We start from the raw sequence: 26,341 nt of genomic DNA on the forward strand, positions 1-26,341 counted from the left end.
GAGGAGCGGGAGGAAGGGTGAGGAGGAGGAGGAGGGGATGGGGGGAGGGGGCTGGTGCGGAGGGGTGGCGGACGGGGCTGAGGAGCGGAGGCAGTAGCCAGAGGAAGAGGAAGTTTGGCGTCCGAGCTGCTGCGGCTGCGGCTGCCTGCCTGCTGCCCTCCGCAGAGTCGGGGCGGCTGGCGGAGCTCCGTGGGGACCGGCCACCTCCAGGCTGCCCTGCCTGGTCCGGGGGACCAGCGCCCTGCCCTCGCCCGCTCGCGGCCCCGGGATACCTGCGAGAGCCTCGGCGGCGAAGGGCCTTGGATGGCTGCAGAGCCCCAGTCCCCAGCCCAGGCTGCCCGGCTCCGGTGAGTAGGCACGCTCGGGGGCTTTGTTTGGCCGCCGGGGACTGGAAGGGGGCGCCGCGCTCTCCCCACTCCTCGCTTCTGTCCCCTCCGGCCGGGGGATGAGCAGGGATGCGGATGGGAATGCCAGCACCTGGCTTAAGGCTCCTCTCTGCACATTTAAAAGTTGAGGCTGGGATTGGGACTTTCCTCTGCCGCCCCCCCCCCACCCATCGTGGGCTGGCTGTGAGGGGCAGGGGGCGATGTCTCCTGTTGGCGTGGACAGAAGATTTATGGGGTGGGGTGGGGGGGGGTCACTGAACCCGAGGAGATCTCCAGCAAGATAACAAGTGTCAAGGAGCAAAGGAGATAGCGCTTGCCAGGTTCTGTGTAAATACCATTATTCCAGAGGGGCGGTGGCGGATGGGGACGGGGGAGCCTTCATGCTCGGGAACGCCACTCCCAGTAGCACCGGACAGGGTTAAAGAGAACCACCTTGACCCTAGCCCTGCCATCCCCACCCCCTTGCTCAGCCCGGGGCCACCTGGAGGTTATTAGATGCCTGCACTCTCGGCTGCCCGAGGGCTTTACTTTCAGTCCTTGCGAGTTTTTGCAACCTCCCAGCAGAAACATTATCTATTTGGATCTCGGCATACTACTACAGCGCCTGCAGGAACTACCACCAAGCCCCCCCCTTCTCTCCTCCGGCTCCCCACCCCCCACCCGCCCCCATCAGCAAAACTCTGAACCTGGCCTCAGACTTTCTTCCCACCGCCCCTGGCATCTGCCTGCTCACTGCAAGGCTCCCGGTGCTCGTGCAGAAGATTGCACAGTCTCTTTCTAGTCTCTCCTGGGGGGAAGAGCTAAGGCGCCCCAGCTCCAACTTAGAAGACACTAAGATTTGCCATTAAAAACAAAGGTTCTTGGTTGCATGAGATTTAACGGTGATAATCTTGTTCAAAAGAATGATGTGTGTTTGGAAAATGGGAAAGCATCAAGCACCTCTCCTAGGAGGTGAAGCGTCACACCTGGTTCGCTTCAACTTTGTTCAACTTTCTGACATTTGAGTGGGCAGGGGTGGTTGGGGGGGGGGGGTCCTTAAACAATGCTTAGCCAGTCCCTTTCAAAGCAGCTACTGATCTCTATGAGACAGGGTCAACTTTCCCTGTCTTTGTGTGCTCTTAAGAAATGAGTTCCTAAGCTATGTCTAGTCATGATGATTTTTCATTTATGTGCAGGAAAAAAAAATACTGCATTTTGCATCTGGTCATTTATGAGCCATGAGGCCAATTTTTTTTAGTTGTGAATTGAAGTTTGCTTTGTAGAATCCTTATTTTGGGGGGGGCAAGGCAATGCAGTTAAGTGACTTGTCCAAGGTCACACAGCTAGGTAATTGTTAAATGTTTGAGGTCGGGTTTAAACTCAGTTCCTCTTAACTCCAGGGCCAGTAAACTATCCACTTCGCCACCTATCTGCCCCCAGAATCCACATTTTGGGAAGAATGGTAGGACTCATAAACTACCATGAGTTGGAAGTTTTAAAGAGTGTATTCTTATAGTAGCTAAGACTGAGTCCCCTAAAAAAGGAAGTTGATTTAGAGAGGTCAGTTTTAATGTCAGTCAGTCAAAAACTGGTTATTAAATGCCTACTGATCTCATCCCCCAATTTTTAAATGACCAAAGAATATGAACAGGCAATTTTTAGATAAAGAAGTTAAAACAATTTAGAATCATGTGAGAAATGCTATAAATTGTTATTGTTTAGAGAAATATAAATTAAAACAATTCTGAGGTAACACTTCACACCTATCAGATGGGCTAAAAGAAAAAAAAGAAAAAATGATCAATGTTAGGATGTGGGAAAACTGATACACTAATGCATTGTTGGTGGAATTGTGAACAGATCCAACCATTCCAATTTGGAATTTTGTCCAAGGGCTATAAAACTGTGTGTGCCTTTTGAGTCAGCAATACCACTACTAGGTCTGTATCCCAAAGAGATCACAAAAAAAAAAATGTACAATAATATTTATAGCAACTCTTTTTGTAATGTTAAAGAATTGGAAATTGAGATTACCATCAATTGTGGAATGGGTGAACAAATTATGATATGAATGTGATGGAATACTATTGTTCCAGAAGAAAGCATGAGCAGGCAGATTTTAGAAAAACCTGTAAAGTATGAACTGATGCTGAGTAAAGTGAACAGAACCAGGAGAACATTGTACACATTAAGAGCAATATTGTGTGATGATCCACTATAATGAATTCAGCTCCTCTCAGCAGTACAGTGTTCAAGCACAATCCTAAAAGACTTGTGATGGAAAAATACAATCCACACACATCAGAGAAAAAACGATGGCATCTGAATACAGATCAAAACATAGTATGTTCACTTTTTAAAACTTGTTTTATGTTTTTCTCTTTTTCTCATGGATTTCCCCTTCTTTAGTTCTGATTCTTCTTTCACAACCCAATATGGAAATATGTTAAACATGACTGTACATATATAACATATCAGATTACTCACTGGGTTAGGGGGAAGAGAAGGGAGAGTGGTAGAAAAATGTGGAACTAAAAAGCTTACAAAAAGATAAATGTTGAAAACTATCTTTGCACATAATTGGAAAAAATAAAATAATATAACATTTTTTAAATTGTACTAAGCCCTGAGACTATAAAGAAAAGCAAAAGATGATCCCTCCCTCAGAAGAGTTCACTATCTAATGGGAGATGTAGAGAAAGGTTTTTTTTTTCTTACTAAGGAAATAGCATGTTGAGTTTCTAGATTTTGAGAATTAGTGAAAAGGGCAAACACTCTGGCAAAGGACCTTCTTTCAGATACTATCTCTAAAACTTGCTCAGCTTGGGCTTAAAGATCCTGGGCCTCATTTTCTTCTAGTATAAAATGAAGGAGTTGATTATATGACCTCCCACACCCTCCTAGAGAGCCAAGCTCTTTGATTATGTTTTTTTTTCACCTCCTCACCATAGTTTCCCAAAACTAGAATATAATCTCTTCCCTTCTCCTAGCATCCCTACCTTCCTCCAAAGCATAGTTCATTTCCCACATAAGGCCTTTCCTGACTTTTTTTTTTTACACACTCCCTACAACTTCTGGCCCAGTAGTCAATAATTTTGAGTCCTTCAAATTACTTTTTCATTATAATCATAGCTCCTAATAACTGGAAAGATTGCCTCCTTTATTTTACTGATGAGAAACTGAGTTCATGAGACATTAAATGATTTGACTCAGGTCTCAAAGGTAGTGGGCAGCTAAGTAGTTCAATGGATCACACTTCAGACTTGGAATCAAGAAGCTGTTGTTTAGTCATTTCAGTCCTGTGCAGTTCAATCCTCTGTGACCTTATTTGAAGTTTGGCACTATTACTGGAGTTGTTTGTCATTTCTTTCTCCAGATGATTCTACAGGTAAGGAAACTAAGGTAAATAGGGTTAAGTGACTTGCCCAGGGTCATATAACTAGTAACTATCTGAGTCCACATTTGAACTCAGGATGATGAGTTTTCCTGATTCTAGGCCCTGTAGTCTAACCAATGTCCACTGACTTTTTGATCTGAGACAAATCATTTTGTGTCCCTGGACCTCAGGAAGATCTGAGTTCAAATCACACACACACACACACACACACACACACACAAACCTCCAGTACTTAGTTCCTTGTTTTCTTGTAGTAGTTGTTTAATAAATGTTTATTGAATTGAATCTAGTCCAACCGACTTAAATTACATATAAAGAAATGGAGGACCAGAGCAAGCTACGTAGCTTAAATTGTAAATACTGGAATTTTTGCTGTTATCTTTGTTTCTAAGTCTTTATAATTCTTTTTGAAGTAATAATTCATAATCCTAGTTGTCTAAAAGGATTTAAAATCACAACTAAATTCAGCATGACAAGAAAAGAAGATGATTTATTTCTGGTATTTAGCTTTAGTCTCAGGTAAAAGACAATATTTTCATTAAGAATCCTTCTAATTTCAAACTTAGGTTTTTGACCTTTTTCCAGTGTCACTATTCACCATCCCAGCTAGTTGTCTACCACCTTTGTGACCTGAGTCAAATCATTTAAAGTTCTGGGACCTCAGGAAGATCGGGGTTCAAATCCACACTGAGACACTACCAGTGTGACCCTGAGCCCACCCACATCACTGCTCTCCCCGCCTCTCCAACAGTTCACTGTTAAATAAAGATAATCATTATACTTTTGTCTTCCCCAGATCATCCACATAGAGACCCAAAGTATAATTCTTACTTTATAGTAGAGGCAAAGTAGAGTTATTAAGCACTGGCTTGTTTAATGTGATAAATGTATGTCATCAAGGTAATTCACATCCTACTTTTCCTCAATAGCAACCCTCCTCCCTACAATGAATTACATAGATAATTACCTCACCACTTCAGTTTTACTACTTCTGTAATAGGTTGACATTGTAATTCAAAGAACTTAACTAACATTTAGTGCCCCCCCCTCCATCGCAGGTTAGTGTGAAGTAGCAACCTCACGTCACAGAAAAATCTTTTGACTAATTTCCTTTTCAGATGAAAGGAAGTGACTACACTAGGGAGAACAACTACATTAATTGGGGGAAAACAAGAATCTTTTTTTCTCATTCTCCCCATTCATACACACTCACCTAACTTGAGACTTATTGGTACAAATTTTTAGAAGTCCCTGCTGTACAAATTTTTGAAAAATATATACCCAAAATATACATAGACACAATATATATTATACCCATATACATATGTATTCATAGGCATACACAAATAGCTGCATATACATGTATGTTTATAAACATGCGTATATAGTTTACATTTATAAACACATGCATATGTTCATATGCAAAAATCTACAAGGAAGGAAGGAAGCAAGCAAGCATTGCTTAAGGGACTACTATGTGCCAGATATCATGCTAAGCATTTTGCAAATATTTAATTTCATATACACATACACATATTTGACCTCTTTTTAAAATTTGTTTTAATTTTAAAGGATCTTTTCAACCTATTTGTATAAGATAGTTAGAGATAGGAAAGGATGTTGGAGATTCTTTTGTTCAGTGCCATCTTTCTTTTTAACCATATAAATATATATATATATATATATATATATATATATATATATATATATATATATATATGTATATGGAAAATGAGCCCTGATGAGACTGAGATCTAAGGTTTCACAACTATATAGCGACAGAGCCAAAATTAAAACCAAAATTTTAGCCAAAATTAGAAAGAGTCTTTACTCTTTAATAAATAATAAATGTGAAGAGACATCAGAGAATGGAAACTCCCAGGATATTGTTCTTTTCCAAATATTTTTCTTGCAGCTAAAATGTAAATGAAATAGACCTGCTAATTTCTACATGTTGGACCTATATAACTTCATATACAATTCACTTCTCCATTGTATAGAAAAATTCTTGGTTTTATTTGATTCTTGCTCAGATTCAGATTCCATGGCCCCATATAAGTCATTTAAGTGCTCTTAGCCTCAGTTTCTTCATTTGTAAAATGTAGTAATAATATCCACCTCACAGGATTATTGTAGGAGTAAAATGAGATAACATTTGAAATGTGCTTTGAAATATTAAAATGCTTTATAAAGGTACTTACTAATATCATCAATGAAGATTTCTTAGTTTATTTTATATTTCTCTCCTTTGGCCCAGGAATTTAAAGTCAAGACATTTACTGGACAAGTGCAGAGAAAAAATAAAAGATGATTGTGTATTGTAGACAACCATAATATTGTTTTGTTGGCACATTGTTAAAGAATGAAAACTTGAACTGAAAATCATTCATCCATTCAGAGCTATGGAGTTTTGCTTATCCACTTGACTGTGAATCTTTTTTTCCCTTAAGAACTGAATACTTTATCATCCACACTCTAATTAACTAAAACAGAGATCATTGAAAACCTCTGTAAAATCTGCCTAGTTGGGGAGGGGTCAAAACTGAGTAGCATGTAAGACAAGAAGGTTCAAATGAGCTCCACATCAGCCTGGATTATCAGTCCACAGATGATCAAGAACAGACTGTTCCTCTGAACTAGTTTTCATGGCTTTCCAGTCAATAAATGCCACCTAGTTGTCCCTCATTTGTTCTATAAAGGGCTAAGATCCATTTTAGTGTTTCCTTGTCGTTTTCTATTGGAAAATCATGGTTGAGAACTAGAGTGAAAATTCCATCATTCTCTGCTTGTTTGCACTATGCTGCACTATGGAGAGTAGAGTGGCAGGGGATAGAGAATGAATGAGCCTCTTTAGTATTTAGTCATAATAACATGAGCAAAGAATGAAAGCAGAGTTGCTTGCTCTGCAACTGGAAAACATTGCTGCAAAATGGCATTACATAGGAATGTTTGCTGTGATGATAGAGCTTAGGGATCCCCCACCCCCACCAGCCTCTGCTTTATCCAATCTATTTGTACTCTGCCAATCAACTATGTGCACCTGTAATTATAACTCCTCTTTCTAAGATTCAATCAGCATGGAATAGTGGAAAGAATGCTAGAGGACTACATTCAAATCTAACATCTGATACTTCCTGCCTATATGATATAGAACAAATCATTTAACCTATTTAATCCTCAGGTTTTCACCAGTACAAGGAGGTACTTGGTCTCTGAGACCCCTTTCCAGTTCTGTAGCTGTTCCAGTGTGGTAGGAGAAACTTATTTCCTTCCCTTTCTCATGTGACATATATTTCTGAATGAGTGTTAAATTGTTGTCATCAAAAATCTTATATAGCTATTTATGTTATGCAGTAGAATTTCAGATCCCTATGGTTCTTAATCTGTAGTTGACTTTAGTGAAAATAATTTGAGGTCCTTCCCAATGTATTTGTGGTTGACCTTTTTACATTGAATTCCCATGTGAACTCTGTTTCTCCCAATCTGTTCTATTGGATATTTCTTACATATACCCTTCTCTCCTTTTGTCTTCTATTTGTGGGACAGCTAGGTGGTACAATGAATAGAGCACCTGCCCTGGAATCAGGAGGACCTGAGTTCAAATGCAGCCTCAATCACTTAATAATTGTCCAGCTGTGACCTTGGGCACATCATTTTAACCCCATTGCCTTTATAAATAAAAAAAAATTAAAATGAGAAGGACATTAGAAAAAAAATTTTATTGTCTTCTATTCACATCCAATATCCTTCCTACCCATCCTCCAAAGTCTTCAAAAGTCAACCATGACGTTTTCCATGATTACCTCAGCTAGAAATGAATTCTGTCTCAGCTTCTAAAGCATCCCCCCCCCCCCCACTATTTAGGTAAGTACTTAGCATTTGCCACACTGACACTTGTATATATACACCTACCATCCAGTAAGAGAGAAAAGGTCCTTTATGACAGGCTCCAGGTTCTAAAGACCTTTTATTCTTTCCCCTCCCCTCCTTTCCCCATATACAAAGTTCCTTGTGTGCAGTAGATGCTAGATAAATGAATGATCCACTATTATAGTATACACATGTAATACTGTACAGGTGAGGACTGGTGCATTTGTTTAAGCATAGTCATGATTAGTTTGCAAATTACATTTCCTTCTTTGATTCTTAGTTCTCAATTGTCTCACATAGATTGCGTGCTACAGACACTAAAAAGAGTCACAGCAAATCCAAATAATAAAGCATGCTCAAGAGAACTTTGAACTTAGAGTTGAAAGAACTGAGTTTGAATCTTACCTCCAACATGATACATATCATTATGACTGAAAAAAGTCACTGAAATTTTCTTAGCCTCAGTTTTCTTACCAAAAAAATGGAGATAGTATAATTTATTCCCCTTCCTACCTGGGCTTCCCTTAAAGTTCCATATGAATATGAATTATTCCAATTATCATTGGTGGTGGTGGTTAAAAATGTTCACCTTGGGTCTTGAGACTTTAGTTTTCTTGACCTTCTCTAAGGAACAAAGTTGAATGCTATTCTGATAAAGTAATTCCTTTTTGGAAGCTCTATATAGAACTGCATGACTACTAAATGTATTTAAAATTACTTCCAAAGAGCAATAAAGACGTGAACGCGTGTGTGAGGTTCCTTCTACTTTTCTTGACTTCATTTAATACAAATAGTCTTTTTTTATCATCCCCTATCCTAAGGGGCTAATCGACCTGCTAACTAAATATGTCCTTTCTAACAATGAAATGGAAGGGGCTTCAATTCTATTCCAGCACTTTGCCCCTCCTTTGACATAGTGCTCTCTTCCTATCCTTCCTAATTCTTCTTGTTAATATGGAAAAATGTCCCCAAATCTCTTTTCTCCTGACAACCCTCTAAACTCATGATTCTGGTCAAAATGTTGCATATATTAAGTTTTAAGCAGCTGCTGCTCACTCCTAATATTCCCATCTCCTTTAACTTCTCAGAGTCTGGCTGCCCTAATAGAAGACCTTGGCAATAGTTCGATTTGTTTAATGGTAACAGAATATGTTCATTTTTTTAGATTTTGTAGTAATTATAAAAGTAAATTTCAATTTGTGATTAAAAAGTTTGAAGCCCCTAACACAGGGCAACATATAAATCATAACCTTCCTTCTTTACCCTGTGTCCCCTTGGTATCTATTCTGGAATTTATGAGTCTTTTCCTTCTCTTTATTCCCACACCCCCTGTCCCATACCTGTTACTCACTGAAGCCTAAGAAAAGACCCCTGTCTGCTTCCCACTTGGCCCTTCTAAAAGATGAAAGTTCCCTCCCTTCCTCCCTCCTCACAATGAACAAAGTTCAGTACATTTATTTTCTTCTCTTCCTACCTAGCACCTCCCTTGGCCTTATCATAGGATGAAAGGCCCTGGTGTTTTCTTAGCAATTCTTCAGGTGAATTCCTGATAGAACTGAATGGCAGCTCTCTAAGTAGAGGAGTAGAGGGCAATACATTTTGATAGGGATCTGGGGCTATGCTAATAAAAGTTTGCTGGCATTATTTGATGCTGTCCCTATATTGTGAATGGGAATTCAGAAAGCATGTGGAGGGAGAATATACAAGGGAGGCATAGTGAAGAGGTGAGGTCACAGAGAAAGGGGTGGAGGCTGATGGTATGCTGCCATTACAGCATTAGGGTCCTAGTGGTTTATGTGATTACAGACAGACCTCAAGTTCTAACATCTGGACTTCTCTTACGTGCTGCTGCAAAAGGAAAAGCTGTAATTTCTGATGCAAGTGAACCTGAGCTTCCTCCCTTTTTTTCCTGAACATAAACTAAGTTTGAGGGTCTGTATTACACAAGGTAAGGATAGATGTTTTAGGAAAAAAAATTAATCTCTCCTCTACAATGGCTTGCATTCAAATAGAAAATGGAATAAAACCTTTATACAAATACAATTTACACAACTCTTTTTAAATAAAACTATAAATAACTATATACTAAGTATAATATAACAACTAAAAACTATAAAAACATAAATGACTAAAGAAAATAATTTCCCCTTCCAAAAAAAATCTAAGTGATTTGAAAGAGTGGAAATTAAATGTGACAGAATATTGGAATGTAAGAGTAGACAGTGACTTTAAAAATCAATTTTCAAAGAAAAACCTCCTGCTGAACCATGAAGGTCCCTTTACACACTGACATTTTCATGGATTATGAAGAAATGAATATATTTAGGGTGGGGCTGTCAGAATGATACAGATGTAGTAACAGAACAGAAGGAAGCACAGTTTTTTGGATTGACTGAGGAATCCTGGCATCCATCTGGGGAAGTAATTTGGAGTTTATAATTGTGAGACCTTGGCATACTCTCCTACTGGGCCATAAGGGAAAAAGAAAAAGTTTGGTGGTCTTGGCTTTTTTCCTTCACATTAGACGATAACACAAAACAATTTATTGTTTTTTCATTTTAAAATTATGTAATTTCCATTTAGAGGTTATATAATGTCATTTAAGATGATCCAGAATTCTGGGTGAGGTCTGCTCTTTAAATTAAAATGACTGTAAAGTACTGCTGAGCTATTTAATTGTTGAAATATGTGATAAAATGACTGGGTCCCAAAAATGGTCACTGTGATCCCTGTGGACCTGTCAATAGATTCAAACTGAAATTGAAATCCCAACTCTAAAAACATTTAAGAATAGGGATGATTTCAAAGAATAGTCCATGGTTAATAAAAAAGTATCATGTTCTCATTTTTAAATTGTTTTCCTTGTGAAACAATTTGAAAGAGAGAAATTTCTTTGACATGATTTTAAAAATGTTTTGTAAAAAAAGAAGCTATAATGCTAATTCAATTTCATGTCTCAATCTAGAAAGCTAGAGGAACACAAAGAATTTTGTTTTTATCTGTATTGTCTTCTATTATATGAAGCCACTTTCTTGATTTTATATATATAGAACTTGATTCTATATCTAGAACTCCCCTGGAGGGAGGGAAAAGATTGAAAATGCACTCCTAGATTGAGTCCCTGGAGAATGGCTACTGCAAACTGGACCTAAAGCTCTCTAGGGGTTAAAGTTTTCTAGGGGCCTGTCCCAAATTATTGTTTATGAGCCCCCATTAGTGAGCTTCCCTTTAACAATCTACCAAAAGACATAAGTGGCTCCAAGAAAAAGGCTTTACTAAGATAGGACAGTAAGACTAGTAACTACAAAACTAGTGAACCTAGGGTACACTCGCTGACGATTACATTTAGCAATTGTGGGAAGACTCATAATAATGTAGTGAAATCATGTGGCCAAGGCAACTTATACCCCCCAGTACTTCAGAGCTTCAGTATCCTTTCTCCCTTCATTGCTCCCAAGGGATACAAGAATCTCTGCTAGGTTGGTTATTCATATAGGTTTCCAGGATCCTTTCCTCTCTACAATTTGCTGCTCCCACTATAGTTATTAGATGTGCTCTAGTTTTAAGGGAAAGGTACAAGTGCAAATATTAGTTGAATAATAATAATATAATAATAATAATTTGAATAATCAAATTTAAAATTAATTCATACAATATTTTAAGCATTAACTATGTACAAAGTACTGTGCTAGGTTCTTTGTATACTAGAACAAAACAAGATGATACTTTCCATCAAGACACCTGCATTCTCCTGGAAGAAAGCAATACATTTAAACAATAAATTGTTAAGATGTTAATAACAAATGTTCTATGGTTTGTGTAGTTTTGGTTTGTAACATAAAAAGATAACTTCTCTTGAAAGTGTTTCTATATAATATTCTATATGTAATTTTATATATTTCTATATAATATTCACAAATGATTATGCTCCAGTATATGAAGATTTATATTATCAGTATTAGCACATCAGTATTTCTATCATATATATATATATATATATATATATATATATATATATATATACTCTGTTTCTATTGGTTTTGAGTTTTTAATATTATTTCATTATTTCATTCTTCAGTCATATCTTGGTAGCAGTGGATAAAATGAGCTTCAAATTATTAAAGAAAAATAATAATCCCAGAGGAAGAACTCTACCAACAACACTTCTAGCAAGTTTTTTTTTTTCCAGGAGGACAAACCTCTGTCAAGTCTTAACAAGTTTTAAAGGCTTCAGGTTTTCCAAGAACAAGCTTAGATAAATTTTTTAAAAGGCTTATCATCTGAAAGTGAGATACCTGGTTACTTAATACTCACTGATGAAATTATTAACTCTTGAAAAAATTAAAGAATCATTGATTCTATATCCTCTGTCATCTGAGAAATGAGAAGTTGGAAGGTTTCTGAAGGTGAGATCCATAGGAGAATTATGAGGAGATGAGAATGGGGGAGTGAGAGGGGAAACAAAAGAGGTAACAGGACTGGATGAGGCTGAAAATTTAGTGGTAAAACAATATTTCACAGTTTTAAATTATAAAAATAGTATTTCACAGCTTACAATCATAGCCTTTGGTAGTTAAATGGAAACTTAGTGAACCTCTACCCCCCTCATTTAATAGATGATAAACTAAAGCTTAGAGTTCAAAATGAATTGTTTAGAACCAAGTAACTAGGCAGTGACCAAGCTCAAGATATTCCAATTCTTAAACTAGAGTTAGTTCTACCTTACTGTACTTGTCCAGTGGAACTGATCTTGTGGGTCGGAGTTGGGGTACTTTGAGAAACTGGCTGTTAAAGGAAACAGAAACACTCATATGAAAGAGCTTTTGCCCTTTAGGTTGCCTACAGAGTAGTTTCCCTCATTCAGCCTGTCCTCTTCTGGTTCCCACATCAGAAACCACAAACAAGTTGTTTTGTGAAAAGAATTCACTTCCCCTGTCCATGGTCTGGCAATACTTTATTATTGTTTCTGTTTTTAGCTGTCCTATTGTAATGCTAGGATTAAGCATTACATTGTATATTTATTTTTTTTTTAGTATACAGGAACTTTGAGAAATTAGTTTGAAATCAATATGGCACTACCACACTTTCAAGTTTCTTAATGAAGGACAAAGAACCAACCAACCAACTGCCATATCCCCAAGTTTTAATAAGAAGTCTGGGGATAGGGGATAAGGATATAAGCATTGATTAAGTGCCTATTGTATAACACTTTACAAATATCTCATTTGGGATATTTGGGAGACTATCCTGGAGAAAGTTGCTATTATGATCTCAATTTTATAGTTGAGGATATGGAAGCAGAGAGACATTAAGTAACTTGCCCCCCACCCCAGACTCACACAATTACTGTCTAGGGTTGGATTTGAGTTTGTCTTCCCGACAGAATTGGTCATTTATTAAATTCTGAAATAGGACAGGCACACACAGTTCTTTGAGTAATCATGAGTAAAGACCACAATGGGAGCAGGAAATGTGAATGCAGCCATACTTTAATAAGTCACAGAGGGTCTAGAGGCAAGCAGCACAAAGGGGTATGGACAGGGGCAGCTAGGTGGCGCAGTGAATAGAGCACCAGCCTTGGAGTCAGGAGTACCTGGGTTCAAATCCGACCTCAGACACTTAATAATTACCTAGCCATGTGGCCTTGGGCAAGCCACTTTAACCCCATTGCCTTGAAAAATCTAAAAAACAAAACAAAAACAAAAAGGGGTATGGACAACAGGGGGAAGAGAATGGGGAGAGAAGGAGGTTTTCAGGGAAACATGGGTTAGAGTGGGACCACTCAGCACCATGGACCCAGTGGAGATAATTCTATTTGGTATTCTGCTGATCTTTCTTACAAGATGTCTAGAATTTATTTCAGATTAACATTTCATCGATCCATAACATATCAAAACAACAAAGTCCAGATGACTTACCCTCATTTGTTACAAATCAGCTAATGCAGTTTTTCAAATTATGCTCCTTTGATCTTTAGGATTGAACCACCAAACTTGTATGGTATTTCTAGGCTTCCCTTTGCAATCTTACTTCCTGCTGATGATATTTACACTGACTACTATTAAATTTATTTATTATACAAACTATAAGGGAGAGGAGAGGAATTATGGAGACCAAACCTAGATTCAATTTTAACACATTGACTCAAGGTGCAGCATGCTATCCACCGCATCACCTAGATGCCTTTTGTAAATTATACCATTAAAAAACTTCAAGCATAGTTATGATGGATGGAGCACTGAATTCGAAGTAAAGAGAGTCCCCATTCAGATACTGCCTCATGTACTAGCTGTGTGACCCAAGAAAAGTCATTTAACTTCTATTCTTCAGGTTCCTTATCTACAAAACAAGGATAAGAAAGGTCTTGAAGATCCCTTTTATCTCTGAATCTATGGCCCTGTGAATTCTGATTCTTGAATAAGTTTCTAAGTGAAACTTGTATTTTGTGGATGAAAAGTAGTGTTTTTGTTCTGCTTTGATTTTTGCCCCAGACCTATGAGAAACTCCTTCTAGCAATAGAGATCAGCATCTAGTCTGCAATTAATCACTGTTTGCAGGGTATCAAGAGGTTAAGCAATTTTTCCAGGATCAAACAGTCAGGATATAGCAAAAGTGTAAATTGAACCCAGACCTCCTGGATTCTGAGACTACCTCTTGCACAGTCATTTTGGAAATAGTAAACTTTTGAAGGAAGAATTAAAGGAATTTGTCTCTCAGCTAATTGCTCACAGAGCAAATCTTTTTTAGCATCCTCTATAGGGCAGCTTGATGGTACATCTGGCCTGCAGTTAGGTGCTGAAGAATGAATTGGAGAAGAAAATGGCAAACTGCTCCAATATCTCTTGCAAGAAAACCCCAAATGGAGTGGCAGAGAGTCAGATACAACTGAAATGCAATCTAGTTATTGGATAGGTAAGTGGCACAGAGGATAGAATTCTAAGCTTGGAGTCAGGAAGACTCATCTTCCTGAGTTCAAAACTGGCCCTTGACACTATCTATATGACCCTGGGAAAGTCACTTAATCCTGTTTGCCTCAGTTTCCTTATCTGCAAAATAAATTGGAGAAAGAAATGACAAACCACTCTAATAACAATGCCAAGAAAAACCCAAATGAGATCAGAAAGTGTCATACATAACTGAAAAAACAACTAAACAATTGAATCCTCTATAAACTTGGGTCTATGAATAAAAAGTTAATATTCAATAATGTGTTTTGGAATATATTTGGTTTCAAATTCCTCCAGAATTGAAAGTCAAGTAGCTATTTGGTTTAAACATTTTATGAGCTCATAGTAAAGGTAGTACTGTTTTTCCTGGTGTCATGCATCCATTGCCTGCCTCTGGTTCAGTTTATATTAAACCAAACCAGCTTGGAAGCTCAATAGGGATTCTATTTATTCTGGCACAGAAACAAACATCAGGCAAAGCTTCCAGGTCCAGTGAACTTGTAATGGTAAGAGGTCTTTGTAAAATCCCATCCAGTTGAATGCCTATTATGCTAAACCATGAAGGAAATCAATTTTCTTCCAAGCATATAAGTAGCCTATAGGTGCAGTAGAAAGAATGATGGGAGAAGCTGGAGGGAATTTATGCATGAGACTGCTTATTATCTTTTTGTCCAACCCCATTTTTTTTTACTGGTAATTGGAATGCATTAGTCTGTGTATTTGAATGGATGTTTTCATTACAGGTTATCAGAAAAATGTAAAAAGGCATGGAAAACCCCGATAATTTCATTAATTCTTGACTCTTCAAATTCCCAATTTGTGGTCATTTGGAGTGTGCTTAACATACCATTCCTTCAGGGTACAAGCTGAACAGAGTAACTAAGACCATGCAGAGAAGGTTTGAAAATATTTGAGAACAAGCTGTTTTCAAGCACATAAGACAATTGTTATGTTAATTACACATTCAATTTATTAAGACACATTCCTAAAGAACTTCTCCAAGTTGGCATAAATCCAACATGTTAGCCTAGTTTGCGTTATGAGAAGGACTCAAAGGTAATAAGCATTTCTTATTATAATCTAAAATTTTCCAGACTCAAATAGTAAAGTTTAACTATATTCCAAAATACACAAAATGTGACCAGTGAAAGAGAAGGCTGATTGTATGCTCTGGACAAAAGTGTGGAGTAGGCGGTAGAGACTGTTTTATATCCTTCTTTTGCTAGCGGTTTGCTAGCGGCTGTTGTTGTCTCTTGGTTTGGCTCTGGTCTTCCTGGCAGCTTCCACACTCCCAAATTTTCCTCTTCAGTTTCTTCCCTCTACCCTCAATGAGAATTACCCTGTCATTCCGAAGGACATTACTAGGTGATTGATTGGTATTCTGCTAAGGTTTTGATATCTTTATGAATCAATTTATTGTTTTTATGGACATGACAGTTTCCCCTCTCATACCTTTAAAAAAAACCCAAAACTGAAGACCTTTAATTCCTTAAAATAACAGGATGACTGATAGTGGAAATTTCAGGTCAGTAGGGGCAGAAAGGATTGAGATGAATAGGGAAGGGTTGTTAAAGTTCATGATATGGGAACCTTCTAGCACCTTTTAGGGCAAATTGTATATTGCTACCTAGTCTACCTGTGCAGACAACCTGTCCAGGCTGTATGATTCTTTATAATACCATTCTCCAAACTATTTTTAGTCGTGGAATATCTCTGGACTTAAAATGAGGCTGATGGAATCCACAAATGGGGGTCCAAGGAGCCTGGTAATATGGTATATCTTTAGGACAAAGAGGGATTGAGAGCATTAAATCTATTCCCATACTAAAGTTTGGGTTTTTAAAAAAAATTCCACATAGCATCATTGATAATCAGGGGCAGCTATGTGGTGCAGTGGATAGAGCACCAGCCCTGGAGTCAGGAGTACCTGAGTTCAAATACAACCTCAGACATTTAATAATTACCTAGCTTTGTGGCCTTGGGCAAGTCACTTAAACCCATTTGCCTTGCAAAAAAACAAACAAGTATCATTGATAATCACAATAGCTGATATTTATAGAATGCTTTACTATATAATTACTTTACAAGACTCTTACTTTTATTATATAAAACTTTACAAATATATTCTCATTTGTCTTTCAAAAAAATCCTGGGAGGGAATTACTGTGGGTGGGATTTTACGGATTAAGGAAAATGAAGCTCAGAGAGGGTAATTGCCGAATTGTCAATACCAAGTTTCAGGTTGATATTCAGGCCCAGATATCTGCTGACTTCAAGTTCAGCATTCTTTGCATGACAACATATTGCCTCTGCATGTGATTCATGTACAATTTGATTTTTTTAACCTTTATTGAAATTTTATTTAGTTTTTCCAATTAAGATAGTTTTCAACATTCATCCATTTGCAAGTTTACTGAATTCTACATTTTTCTACCACCCTCCCTTCTCCCCCCCCCTCCCCATGGCAGTGAACACTCTAGTAAAAATTGTACATGTACAATCATGTTTAGCATAATGCCATATTAGTCACGTTGTGAAAGTGGAATTAGAATTAAGGGGAGAAAAACCATGCAGAAAGAAAGGAAAAATAAAAAAAATGAACATAATATGCTTTGCTCTGTCATGCACAATTTCATATTTAAGATGTCAAAAGAAAAAAAAAATATCACTGTCACTGAAATGTTCCCAAAGCACTCTTCATATTGCATGGAAAACCAAAGGTCTTTGGAACCCAGTTTGGGAAAGGGCACTCTGTGCTGTCCTTGTATAAATGTCATCAACCTGTGGCCAGTGGTGGAACTTAAGAGGATTTAGAGAGACTTGACTGGGAATGGGGGAAAAAAATCAAGCACATCTCCAATGTTTCTTTTCCATTCCCATCCCAGAGGGTCCCCAGGGAAAGCTTGGAACTCCAAAGGAGCTTTCCCTCAAACATGCTTGGGATATTTCTTGATTCCACAATCCAGTACTTGACTCCAATCTCTCTTTACTTCAATTTATCTATACTGCTGACAAGTCAATCTTTATAAAATATCTCTTCATCATGTTATTTCAAATTACCTACTATGTCAAATTGAAACTCCTCTACCTAAAGTTTATAAGCCATATCCACTCTGTTCTTCCAATCTTATTCCTGGTTACCTTGTATTTAAATGATCCATGGTCCCTTCTCTTTCTTTATTCTATTCACTCTTTCTAGAAACTCTGCCCCCACCCTTTCCAGATGTAATAGTACTTGGTATGAATAGAAGAAACCCAGGAAATATTTGTTAGTGACATGAGGGATCTTTTTTTAATTCTTTCTCATTTCTTTATGGTAGTCTACCTTCTACCCATCTAGTCCCAAATCTCTTTCATAAATGACTATTTCAGCTCAAAGTATTCTTTTCCCTCTTCTGAACTGCACATTTTATATACATATATGTATGTATGTATATAATTCATTTCATTACATATTTCCTATTTACATGGAAAAATCAACATCCATTTAAAAAATTTGAGTTCCCAATTCTCTTCCTCCCTCCTACCCCCCCCACTCACTGAGAAGGCAAGTAATATGATATCAGTTATACAACTCAACATTATTTAGTCCATAATTATTTTCTTACTGTTGTCTTCCGGGTTCTTGGCTGTCCATTGAAACTCCTTGAGGGCCAGAGTAAATGCTTCATGCTTTCCTCATCTTGGGCACATTAGCTACTTAATAAAGATTTCCTATAACTGACTTCAAGACTTTCCTCTTACCTTTCAGTCCTCTAATAATATTCCCTGATATATATACATACTCTCTGATCCAGTTATCCTAGCCTTCAGGCTGTTCCACCAACAAGACTCTATCCCTTGGCTCCAGGCATTCTTTCCTGCTGCCTCCCATGTCTGGAATGGTCTCCCTCTTCAAGTCTGACTACTGACCTCTCTGAATCTCTTTAATTCCCAACTAAATTCCCACCTTTCATAGGAAGCCTTCTCTAACCCCTCTTAATTCCAACATCTTCCCTCTAGTAATCATCTGTTTATTCTGTATATAGTATGCTTTATAAAGATTTATTTGCATATTGTCTCCACCATTACATTATAAGCTCCTTGAGGACAGGGACTGTCTTTTACATCTTCCTCCCCCATCATTTAGCAATGCCAACACAAAGTAGATACTTAATAAATTGATTGATTGAAATGTAGAATATTAGAGTAGGAAAAGATCTTAGAAATGACCAAGAATGGATTTTTTTTTCCATTATAGACACCTTTGGCAATCAAATTAAGCTTGAGGACTCTCAGAATCATGTTCTTAAATTGGGTTAGTATTATGGAAATGTTTTGCTTGACTATACATATATAACCTTTATCAAATTGCTACTTTTCTCAATAGATATGAGAGGAATGGAGAGAATTTGAGACTCAAAAGTTTTTAAAATGAATCTTAACAATTGTTTTTACATGTAACTGAGGAAAAATAAAATACTAAATTAAATATTAAATTAAAAAATGAAAATATATATAATAAATTGTGTCAGATAAAATTCCTAGTTGCCAAAATACAAATGGAGGAAACTAACTTTATAAAAATAGTTACAAAATCCTAAAAAACAAACAAAAAAAAAACAAATTAGGGGTGTGGCTAGGTGGCAAAGTGGATAGAGCACCAGCCCTGGAGTCTGGAGTGCCTGAGTTCAAATCCGGCCTCAGACACTTAATAATTACCTAGCTGTGTGGCCTTGGGCAAGCCACTTAACCCCATTGCCTTGCAAAAACCTAAAAAAACAAACAAACAAAAATAGTTACAAGAATATAAGAAATTCTAAATTGACAAATATCGTGAAATCTAGCCATAGATCCCCTCCATGGAACTTAGTTTAGAATACCCAATCTAGGGGGATGCTAAAGAAGTTTAAATTGATCTTTATTTTCTTTAAAGCTAGAATTCCAGAAGTCACATTATTCAGATTTGCCCTGCATATTTCCATTAAGCTGCAACCAATGACTATATTTTATATAATTATAACTTCAAATAATATGAATTGAAATAGATGCATGCACTTCATGAGAATTGCATCATTCTGAACTTATTTGTATGTCTAATATTTCAACAATACCTAGGCATAATAAATGCTTCCCTAGAGTATGGTAAGCGCCAGATAAATGTAGTCAGCATTATTATCTGAGGATAGCTCTTTGGAAGAAGTGGTAGACAAGGAAAAAGAACTGATAAGGATGGTAATCACTTTCTGTAACAATCAGGAAACACCTGAAAATGAATGTGGGCTCATTACCTCATTCTCTTTAATATCCTGTAAGAACTTGGATACTTGACAAGGATCTGAATAGTCATATGCTTTTGTAGGGTATTTATTTGTGGGGTAATGGATTAAAGAAATGGTGACATATTCCCAAAGCACTTTTAGGCTAAATATCTTAATAAATTATTTTCAACTTGGTTTTCTATAGCTGAAATGAAAAGTAAGGAGGTGAAATGTATATGAATATATAGAAATTTAGTAAAAAAATAAAATTTTGATAACTTGAGGAAATTATGGAGATTAAAATGACTTTTAAAAAATTGGAAGTACACTTGGTTCTAACTTTTTAATTTGCATCTGTAAATGAACATTTGTCTGTCAAGTCCCTAGAGAATTGCAGGAAATCCTTTGCAGGAGGGTATCCTGAGTATGGTGGTCTTGTTGAATATTGTGCTCTTGGCAGAGATTATAGGACTTTTTATGCTTCACTGGATTTGAAGAAAGACAATCACTTTAATCAAACCTGTTTTCATGGTGATCCAGGAAAAAACTGGAAGACTTTTTAAAAAGTTGAGCTAAAATAGTTGTCTTTTCATTCTGGTTCCTGGCATGAATAGTAGAGGATTTGATTTATCTTGGAAAATTAAAATCAGACTCTATATGTATATAAATAAAATTTAAGAACTATCTATATTTCTTGCAAAGTAACATTGGCTTGACTCAAATCGAATTCAATTTTTATTTAAATTTTTAAAGAATTCTATAATATTTTTGCCAGTTTTTAAAACATAGATATTTATAATTATAATAACAATAGACCACATTTTATATCTTACTTTCCTAGAAAGTCATTACTTTAAAAGGCAAAAGGTTAGCACCCTGTAACTACTTTTAAACACCTTACAGCGTTTTCCTATATTGTTCTTTACCAGCTTCATGTTCAGCTAACTGGACTTAGGCATTTGAAGAGAGACAAATACCTCTGAATGGAAACAAAGACTTCTGGAACAATGAGTGAAGGGACCAAGCTAGTATAACTTAAGATCTGCAGTTGTATGGTGGAGCAGAGAGGCCCCAATCTGAGCAAATAAATGCAAAGGATTTCCTGCAATTCTCTGGGACACTTGACAGACAAACCTATTACAGCTTATTGATGGAGTCCATCAGTGAGCATTGTTTTGGTGAAGTGCCTGGGGTGTGGGAACATGTCTTAAGCTAGAAAAGACATCCAGACTTTGAGATAGAGGAAAAAAGTGAGAGAAAGAGGTAGAAGAGAAAAGACCCTAGGAAAAATGGAAGGGAAAGGAATTTCTAATCGGACTGAAATGAAAAAGAATATTTGAATGTTAAGATCATAGAGGAAGAGCTGAAATTAATTGAGTCCAACACTTATTTTCACAGACACCCCAAAAAAGGAAACTAAGGTCCAATGACTTGTGTTGAATCACAGAGCTAATAAATACTTGGGGCAGATTCCCATCCAGATCTTCCTTACCCTAAGTTCAACACTATCTACTATACCAACCAAGCATCTGTTTTTAGATAGCCAGTAAAAGATATTTTCAGAAGCAGAGCTGGGGGTTTATATATGTTTACATTTTTTTAAGTTTTTAAAATTGATTTTTTAAATTTTTCTAATTACATGCTTTGGTATTCTCAACATTTATCCATTTTCAAATTTATAAATTGTACATTTTTCTGCCACCCTCCCTTCCTTCCCCCTCCCCTTAGCAGCAAACAGTCTAGTAAAACTTGTATATTTCTGCTTAACTTATTTTATATATGTTTATATTAACATGCATAAGTGTGCATGCATATATGTCCAAACATATATTCAATATAATTTGCTTCCTTTATAATGCCATATATTTAAAAACACTATTATGAGAAGATATTCACAGGTTTTCTCACATTGTCAGTGTACACAATGCAAAAAAAGATTAAGATAATTACGATTTATATGGTAATTTAAAGGTTTTTAAAATCACTTTAAATAATGTTACCTCATTTGTTCCCCACAAGAAGCTTGTGAGATAGGGTGATGGTAGGTAGTATTCCTATTTTATAGATGACTTAACTGAGATTATGAGAAGTTAAGTGACAGTGATATACCTTGAAGCACAAAACCAGTACAAATCTGAGGCAACATTTGAATTCAGATCTTCCTGACTCCAGGGCCAGCATGCTATCCCATGAACCATCTGTCTTAATAACGCCTAAAAAGTGATTAAGAATGGTTAAAATCATGGTAATTCAGGAGGTTTTAGTCCTAAAAAGAGATAAGAAAATGCTGAAGCTAGGGACACATTCCCTCAAAGCATGAGGTAAATTCATTTTTTTAAAAAGGTAAAGCAGAGTTCTTCCTCCCCCACAGTTCCCACTCCCCTTACAAAGGGCCAATGAGATAGAAATGGCTATTGGGAGTCCTGCTGAGGTCCTGTTGCCATGAGAGCCTTTGTGAAGAGAAAAACATTTTGGAGCTTTTAAAGAACTTGAAGTCTATGAAGAAGGGAAGAAAGGGAAGAAGCTGTGAGAAGCAAAGACAGTTAATGGGAAATGACAAGCAGGGCAGTCAACCAACCAGACGTACATTGGTCTATGCTAGGTGCCTCTTCTCTTTAATAAGATGTCTACTTCCCTATTCTGTCCCTCTACCTTAAAAAAAAAAATATTCATTTGATCTTAGTGCCTAAATTGCTACTAATTAGAACTTCATTTGCATTAATAAGCAGTCTCTTTTCCAAATGTAAATAGTTCTGGAAAGGTTAAGAGACTCTACAATTCAGTGGTTCACACTCTTGCTGGGAATAATGAAGCAATGGGAATTTCATACTCTGAGGAGGCAGGAAGAAATAGGGGAAGGTGAGATGAGGTACAGAATGTTAAGTACATGAGGGGAGAAAAGGAAAAGGGGCTGCCAAAGATTTAGTTTCCCCTAGTTAGACTGCTCAAGAAAAGGTAAGAATGCTCTTCTCCTTTGTATCTTTTCTTTAATAACAGTTTGTCCTTTGTTCTCAGAACTATGACATCAGGAAGATGTCCATGACTAGTTTTAAAATTTAAGTTATATTCATGGCTAAAGAATGGACTGGCATAGGAGCACAATCACCATTTATCACATTATTTCTATATGGAAATGTGTTCTAGATTCTATATAACTGATTTACAGACCAACTTCTGGAAAATAACCTGAGCACTATTGATAAGCTGAGGATTGCTATAATGCTGATCTCCTTTCTACACTCCATCCCTCTTGTATGATATTTTTTAAACTAAGAAGCATTTTTCTGGGGCATTCAGTTTTCTCTAACTACCTGGTCTCGTTTTTAGTTTACATATAGCTGTTGTTGTTGCTCAGCCATTTCAATCATGTTCTGACTCTTCCTGACCCCATTTGGGGTGTTTTCTTGACAAAGTGATTTGTCATTTCCTTTTCCAACTCATTTCATAGATGAGAAACTGAGCAAACAGACTCACACAGCTAGTAAGTGTCTAAAGCTAGATTTGAACTCCAGAAAATGAGTCTTGTTGACTTCCAGTCAGACTCTTTATCTACTATGTCACTCAACTGCCTCTTGCATATAGTAGACCCTTATGAATGCTTGTTGCCCAATTGTTGAGACTGATGTTTTCACCAGTGTCATTTCAATTTGTTCATTTAATACTATTCATTCCTATTTGGTTCTCCCTCTATATAATGATACCTTACTCCTGGAGGAGACAGTAGCTATAGCAGAAAGAAGCCTATTGGATTATAGTATTACTTGGATTCTGGTTCCAGCTTGACCACTAATTATCTGTATGACCTTGGGAAAATCAGCCTTTTCTGGATTGAACATTTGCTTTTCCCTAAAATGTGTATATGGGGTATGTTGAATTTGATTTTCTATAAAATGGACATTTTTTTTCCTGTAAAAACACAAGCATATATTCCCTAAAAGCAAGGTTACTGGTACTATGTAACTGTCAGTTACATAGAAAAAATGTTACAAGTGGGTGACTAGACAACTTGTGGTTCTAAGTCTAGTTTGGGGATAACATATTAACAGTGTCAATTTGGGGGTTTCTTTATTAAGGATTTATTTGGATGGCTTCCCTTCTTCTCAAGGTCATTGTGAGGTTCCAGTGAGAAAGTACTTTGTAAACAGTAAATGTGACCATAAGGAAATTGGTATTTTCTTGTTTATCTAAAAGTGAGAGCCATGAGTCTTAAAGGAGGAAACTATTTATACATTGACTTAAAAGTTTGCTCTTTAAAATATTATAAAAATGGTTTCTGAAAATCCATGGACAGACAGGAAACTCTAGTAAGCTGCACCCCAACTTCCTGCTCACCTTCTTTGCAGGAAGGCTTGTAAGTAGGGCCAGATCTTCGCTGACCCTGTTTCTTTTTGCCTGGAACATGTGCTCCCCACCCCCATTTCCTGACCAAGCAGATGCTTGCCTCAGCCATCTGCTTAGAATTGTGTACTCTCATCTTGCCACAGACCCATGTTCTATTTGTGGAAGTTGGGAGTGAGGAAGGGTTCCATGTAAACAAATTCCCCTTTAGAGAAACCCTGGAAATAATGTGGATGCCCACAATATTTTATATTCTATTAATGGCATTTTCCACATTTTAATTTATATAAAGCTCTTCTCCCCTTGTACTAGATTGTAAACTTTTTGAGGGACCATGACTTACTAACTTCATATCTCTTCTACTGCCTAACAGTAGAGTATTAAAGGAACTATTTGTGTCTGATCTGTGGTGGACTTATCCAAGTTCCACTGTTAAACCATATTGATTTAATCAGCCACAGTCAGACACACTGTACCTTGACCCCAAGATAGTGAGGTCATTTTGGTCCTTTTCAAGAATGAAAGACAACAACCAACCAACCGTCTAAGATGGCATGTTGCAAACATGAATATTTAAGGTAAAATACACACACACACACACACACACACACACACACACACACACACACACACCCTTCTACTAGATAGACCAAACTAGTGACAGTATAATGTGGACTAATTCTTACTTTTAAAAAGTTAAAAAAAATAAAAAAACTACTTGATCAGTTTCATGTCTTCAACTAAGCAGGGAGGCTGTACAGTGAATAGAGTCCAGGACTTGGAGTCAGGAAAACCTGAGTTCATATTTTCCCTTGGTCACAACTATCTACATAACATCTACTTTAGTTTCTTCAACCATAGAATGAGGATAATGATAGCACCTACCTCCTAAGGTTTTTGTGAGGATCAAAAAAAGATAATATAAAGTTCTTGGCAGAATACCTATGGTTGCTATATAAATGTTTATTATTACAATGTCTTGGCTGAATCTGTAATCTTCAACTAATATTCATTCATTGTGGAATAAATAAAATTTAAACCTTTTGAGAGACTTTAGAGGCCAACAAATTCAATCCTCTCACTTTATAGGCGAGGTTAAGTAAGACCCTAAGAAGTCAGGATGTCTTACCCAGGGTAACAGAAGTAATAAGATATAGGGGGTAAGTATTTCAAGCCCAGGTCCTTGGACTCCAGATTTCTAATATAGCACACTGCCTCATGAATATTGATAAAAATTTATAGAGGGAGAGAGAAGAGAGGTAAGAAATCATCATTTCTTACTTCATATAAAGAATGGAAGTCATAAGTTATGATGTGTGTATGTGTCTGCTTGTGTGTGCGTTTGTGTATTACGTTCTGTGATTTCATCACCATATGTTAATGAAAACTTCTCTATCAGTGCCAATCAATTCCTTCTCAACAAGTTATAACTTTAGAGAGCTGCCTAAAAGTACACTGCCTATTCAATAGAAGAAATTAAGATTTACATACTTATGGACCTCCAAGTCAGGCTTACCGTAGTTTAAAACTTATCTCAAATACTTACTTAGCTATGTGAACTTGGGTGTTAACTCAGTCTCTATATACCTTGGTTTCTTCATCTGTCAAATGGATATAATACTAGTTCTCTTTACAAACCTTAAAATGCTGTATAAATGTTAAAGATGCATTATGATATATAGGGTAGAGCAGTGGACATAGATTTGGGAAGACTTGTCCCTCCACAGACATTTAACTAGCTACATTGACCCTGGACAAGTCACTTAATCATTCTATTCCTCAGTTTCCCTATGTATAAAATGAGGAAATTAGATCTGATAGCCTCTAATATCCCTTCTAGCTCTAAATCCATGATCCTATGAATTGCCTAACATATGCTCACTGTTGTGTTAGAATACTTCTTGTGAAATAGAAAGGAAAGGTTTCAGATGTGGGGCTTCCCATCACTATGAATCCAAACCCTTTCTCTAAATGCAAGGAAGCTTCAGCTTCTAATGTTTTTCTCTCCAGTAACAATGGGAAAGAAACTTAACATGACTCCTGTCTAGGAGGTATATCCCTAGCACCCAGAGAACTATAGGAGAGGGGATAACCTCAAGGAACTCATATTTGCATTTATCTGCTGAACTGTGGTCTTTTTGTAGCAGCACTGTAGCATCTTGAGCCTTGAAGCCACACCAGTTC

At 37.0% G+C, this 26,341-nt stretch overlaps 1 protein-coding gene across 1 annotated transcript in view; it reads left to right on the forward strand.

Annotated features, from left to right (window-relative positions):
• The first annotated feature begins 242 nt into the window (after positions 1-242).
• The window catches only part of PLEKHG1 (pleckstrin homology and RhoGEF domain containing G1), a 270,972-nt gene continuing 244,873 nt past the window's right edge, over positions 243-26,341 (forward strand). Inside the window, exon 1 of the mRNA XM_074187815.1 lies at positions 243-347. The gene's annotated coding sequence lies outside the window, so the exon portion shown is untranslated. The remainder of the gene's footprint in view (positions 348-26,341) is intronic.

This window comes from Macrotis lagotis, chromosome 5, assembly GCF_037893015.1.
Source record: "Macrotis lagotis isolate mMagLag1 chromosome 5, bilby.v1.9.chrom.fasta, whole genome shotgun sequence".
Classification (NCBI taxonomy): domain Eukaryota; kingdom Metazoa; phylum Chordata; class Mammalia; order Peramelemorphia; family Peramelidae; genus Macrotis; species Macrotis lagotis.